This window comes from Nanorana parkeri, unplaced genomic scaffold (genome assembly GCF_000935625.1).
Source record: "Nanorana parkeri isolate BGI_ZX_2015 unplaced genomic scaffold, ASM93562v1 scaffold347, whole genome shotgun sequence".
Lineage (NCBI taxonomy): Eukaryota > Metazoa > Chordata > Amphibia > Anura > Dicroglossidae > Nanorana > Nanorana parkeri.
The window spans coordinates 822214-827811 of NW_017306615.1; the positions used below are offsets into that span (position 1 = coordinate 822214).

The 5598-nt window shown below is 46.7% G+C and overlaps 1 protein-coding gene across 5 annotated transcripts in view; it reads left to right on the forward strand.

Annotated features, from left to right (window-relative positions):
* TOM1L2 (target of myb1 like 2 membrane trafficking protein) overlaps window positions 1–5598 on the forward strand; it is a 45891-nt gene that overhangs the window by 34247 nt on the left and 6046 nt on the right. The window lies entirely within an intron of this gene.

The window sequence follows — 5598 nt, forward strand, 5'->3', positions numbered from 1 at the left end:
CCACCTGACTCTTCCATTGTTCCTGGCATTTTACTGACCAATAACATAGGCAGACAGTGTCAGGAATGCAAACAGCCCGTTGTCTGTCTGTGCTGTCCACTAATACATTTTTACACTATAACCTTTCTGTAGAAAAGCTGGCACACATGAAAAAAAATAACATGGCTACTGATGATGGTCATACTTCATTGCTTGATATGGGTTAGTGCGCTGGAATAATTGGGGTGCAGTACCTGCTGTCAGCCTCCAGGTGGCAGTAAAGGATTTACTTGTGTTGGCAAAGCATCATTCCATTGACAGCAAGTAGGGGTGTAATAGACTAGATCTCTGGGTCTTAACACATAATATCACCATTATCATAATATATCATAATATCACTTATTTTGTGCTGGGCCCTGTTCCCAAGGAGGATGATTTCCTTCTGATAAGGCTTTACTTGGGTCTAAAGAACTTCTCAAAGCACTTTGTTTGTATGTAAAATGGTTAGTGATCAGTAAAATAGAGGGAAACGTGCCTGTAGTCAGCTAGATCTGATGCAGTCATTTACATGCAGTACCTATCATTAGACACTAGGTGGCGATAGGTTACTTGTAAACGTGCAATGTCTTCTGACCTTTTAGGGGGAAATCTCTCTATCGTATGGATTAGTGGTGTCACCACATACATGTAGAAGTAGGAACTTTTCTTTTAAAGTCCAGCCAAGGGTTCCCGTTCTGGGTGTCAGAATGGGAAGTGAGGGGAAAGCTCCCTATTTCCTGCCTATTGATGGATGTCAGAATGGGAAGTGATGGAGTAGCTCCCTATTTCCTGTCTATTGATGGATGTCAGAACAGGACATGAGGGAATATCTCCTGATTTCCTGTCCATTGATGGATGTCAGAATGAGAAGTGAGGCAGTATCTCCCTATTTCCTGTCTATTGATTGGCATCAGAACAGGACAGGAGGGAATACTACCCTATTTCCTGTCCATTGATTGGTGTCCGTTTGGGAAGTGAGGCAATATCTCCCTATTTCCTGTCCATTGATTGGTGTCCGTTTGGGAAGTGAGGCAATATCTCCCTATCTCCTGTCCATTGATTGGTGTCCGTTTGGGAAGTGAGGCAATATCTCCCTATTTCCTGTCCATTGATTGGTGTCAGATTGGGAAGTGAAGCAATATCTCCCTATTTCCTGTCCATTGATTGGTGTCAGATTGGGAAGTGAGGGAATATCTCACTGGTGTCTGTGGTCTCTCAGCAGCTGATCATTTCCCTAATGCTGACTCACCATGCCTTGTTCTGCACTGTGTCCTTGTATTGGAGGCGGCCATCTTGATGGAGGCAGAGCTTTGCTTCCTTATGTCAGAGCCTCCATCAAGGAGGACAGTGAGCAGCACAAAAGTGACATCACCACATCTCATTCCAAATCTCTTGAGATTTGGAATGGGAATGAGATTAGTATTCAAGAAGCACCGCTTCTTGAATACTAAGTCAGAGGCAGGGCTGAGGGGCCGGTATAGGAGGTGACAGCCTGAGGGGGGAGTGAGGGAGGGCAAAAAGGGCAAGACTTACAACCTATCCAGCCTATCCAGTAGTTGACAAATCATGGAGTGGGGCACACTTTTTTGCCTTTGGTGCTAAAGAACCTTGTCCCTGCACTGGTCAGAGGCAGCAGCACCTGAGATCTCACTATGTGGCTGTAGCACAGGAGTGCCTAGGCACAAGAAGGTACATTTTTCAAGGCACTGCATTGCCACAATTAACATTGCCCTATAAAATAGCACTGAAGTCACTTTTTGAGTCACTTTAACGGAGGGCAGAGTCCGTCCGGTCCTCTGCTGTCCTTATCCTGCCATCGGCAGCAGCCACGCTATCACAGGAAGCAATGGAAAACCGATTACATCCCTTGTCTGTGTACAAGTTCAAATTCCCCGGTGACGCGGCTCCTGTTTACACGGCTGGGAGCTGCATGATCCTTCTGACCGGTCCAAAGTCCCCGACACGTGTGAAGTTTATTGGGGCCTTGTAAAATGCGCTGCACTGGTATGACAGGCTCAGCACGCCTACGACTCCACCCCGCTACCTGTCAGCCGTCAAAATTCTCCAGCACAGTCAGCGCAAAAAAGAACAATTTGAAATCTTTTCTAATCTTTTGATTAGGGGAATTTATCTGGAGCGATTGCCCATGGCAACCAGTCAGTTCAGTTTTTTCCAGCTGATCTTTAAAAATGAAAGATGGATGTTGATTGGTTGTCATGGGTAACCGCTCCAGATTCTGCCTGCTCCAGTTTTGATAAATTCCCCTCAATGAAGGGATGCCACAGTCTGGAGCAAATGTGCATGGCAACCAATCAGCTTCTGTCTTTCACTTTAAAACCTTAACTGAACAAACTAGAAGCTGATTGGTTGCCACGGGCCACTGCTCCAGATTCTGTATGCTCCAGTTTTGGTAAATTCCGCCCAATGTATGGCCACCCTGCCACATTGAGGCACCTCTGCACAGTGCAGTCCCTGACACTGAACTATCAAGCTCCCAGCTTGGGACATGTACAGCAATTACAACATTTAGGTGGCCGTACACGTAACCATTTGCATTTGCTAAATTAACAAATTATTGCAAACAAGCGTCTCAATTAAAGTTTCAATTATCAATTAAAATATTGACCTTGTTTCCTGTGTGGTAGACACACAGGAAGTGAGGGTAGATCTCCCCCGCCCCCTGTGGTGTCACAGACAGCAAAAAAAAACATGGTGGTTTTAACACTGCCCCACTCCAGCCAAATCTGTTAATTTTGGATAGAGTTGGGGATTTTTTAAAGCCGAACTCCGGGCAATAAATGAATATAAAGCCTCAAAGGATATAAATTCTCTTTTCTTGTGCACCAAATGTCTTTGGGAACCCAGATATTACCTGGTAGAGTCGCAGTGACATCATCACTGGGCTGTACATAGCCTGTGCAGAGAGCAGAGCTGTATCCCCATCAACTACAGGCTGCCTGCAGAAAACTACAGGAGAGGGGTGGACACAAGACCTTTATTACAGGAGGGGGCAGAGACCAGACCAGTCACCCTGCACAAGGAAACCAAAGGGAACAGAGCGCCACCTCCGTGTGTAAAATCGTTTATTAGGATAAATAAAACAAGCGATAGATGTACTCGCAAGCAAACGTTTCCATCAGGCTGTAACAACAAACGGGAGGCCACACTGTCTGTTAACCCAACATGGTATCACCCCGACTATAACACGGTTGCCTCCGGTCACATCACCACCCACCGGCCGCAGTCAGCCAAGATGGACTCGTTTCTGGGGCAAGCCGCCTTCATCAGAATCATCTTAGAAAACAAAAGGGAACAGAGCGCCACCTCCGTGTGTAAAATAGTTTATTAGGATAAATAAAACAAGGGATAGATGTACTCGCAAGCAAACGTTTTCATCATGCACAAGGAGAGAGAGCAGCAGCGAGCAGTCTTTATTACAGGAGAGGGCGTGGACAAGACCAGTCACCCTGCACAAGGAGAGAGAGCAGCAGCGAGCAGTCTTTATTACAGGAGAGGGCGTGGACAAGACCAGTCACCCTGCACAAGGAGAGAGAACAGCAGTGGCCAGTCTTTTTTTACAGGAGGGGGCGGAGTCATCCTGCACAAGCAGAGATTGTAGCAGTGACCGGTCTTTATTACAGGAAGCTCCAAGTGTAACACTGGATAACTACACAGATCTGGAAGGAATACACAAAGCTCACCAAGAACAATACACACATGACTCTTGCACGAGGACAATATTTGTATATTACGGAGTTCAGCTTTTAAAAAAAAAACAAAATCTACATTTGTTTCGACCTCTTTTACCAAAGTGTCTGATGCCAAACGTCTGTCCTGCGTCCAGCAATTTGTCAGATTCCTGTCGTCATTTTTCCAGGGCAGGTTAGAAAACAGAAGGGCTAATCTGGTTGCTATGGATACCAGAGGCCTCGTTACCTTAAGAGGCCTTTGTTACCAGGGCAGAATTTAGGACCAGCAGGGTTCCCTTGGCGACCGCTCTGGCTTTTTCTTTTCACATTTAGGCCTCCCATATATCTGAGGGCGCAGAGCAAAGTTCAGTTAGAGCCTTCAGCAGATCCGCATTGGTTTTAAATCACTGGACATTATGGCCGGCCTACTTGATGCTGTTGGTGCTGACATTTGGCTCCCTAAAACTGAAGTCAAAACTTTTTTTCCAGTTTTGGATAAAGTAAGGAGGGTCATAACCCCTGTCAGATTTTTGGCGCCAACTGAGTCCCAATGGGGAGATTTCCCTTCACTTCCTGTCCGATTCTGGTGGAATCTTCTTTCACTTTCAGTGATAACAGCCCCCAGAACAAATAGAGTGGGTGCATCTCCCAAACGGGGACACAGACAGCAATAGAAACCTGACAAAAAAAACCTAAAAATATAGTTTTGGCTTCAGCTGACCAGACAGGAAGTGAGGGAAAATCTGCCACAAGGATACAGATGCCTAATCGGTTCCAGCGACATCACCAGGCCGGGTGTCGCCCTGTGCGCATGTCATTACGTATACATGTGATGTCATTACGCATGTGCATAATCTCGTCACGTGCAGTTCACTGCCGGCGGCCATCTTGGCAAAGAGAGGAGAGGACATTCACCGGGCAGGATAATGTATGCTGCTGGGTCCCCTCCTTTCTCTGATGGTGTCACCCGGTGCCGGCCACACCCTCTACACCCACCTTGTGATGCCACTGATGGGTTCTACCCCTTGATGCAGGTCAAACGCAGGTCAGCAAACTCCCATTGACCTATATTGTGCAGATGCAAGGCAGTTCAGAGGTCGCGTTTGACCTGCTTTACGTTGCGCTGCATTTCTTCTGCAGCTTGTCCTATTGAGTTGTCCTGGGAACCTTTGCCGTGTGGGCCAGGACTGACTGTGTGACTCTTATCCCAAGTGGCTCATGCACCCCTTTAGTACTTATTGTGTGGCCCTTGGGCCCCAGCAGCCAATAGCGGGACCCTTGATTAGTAGGGGGCTGTCATGATGTCCCTGAACATCTCCAGCAATATGCTACAGTCTGGGACTATCTTCTATATGATTACGTCTACTGCATATTATGTGTGCCCCTCCCCTTAACCCCAAGATGCTGGGGGGCTGCAGATGAACCCCCCCCTATATCTAGCACACTGACTACCACTGCCTTAGAACCATTGGCAGGATCCCATTAGCAGGAGCCTGTTAGCAGCACCCCATTGGCAGCACCCCATTGGCAGCGTCCCATTGGCAGGATCCATTGGCAGAATCCTATTAGCAGGATCCCATTGGCTGTAAACAGATAATAGTTCGTCCATTGTCTGGGCTCCCTCATGTCTCTCACCAGCGAACAGTAAATCAGAAGGGAGCCATCTTTCCCTAACGTGTGTTTCTAACCTGCCCATTATAACACGGGCGCCATGTTTGCTCACCTCTTGGTTCATTTACCACTCCGGCGTCCATTACTTTTTTCCATCATTGTTCATTTGACATTACCATGCTGTTAACCCCTTACCGCCTCTTTATAATTTCATTTTCATTCATATGTTTTGTTTTTAACCCCGGCACATTTTACATTTTCACTTTTTTTTTTGCATCCC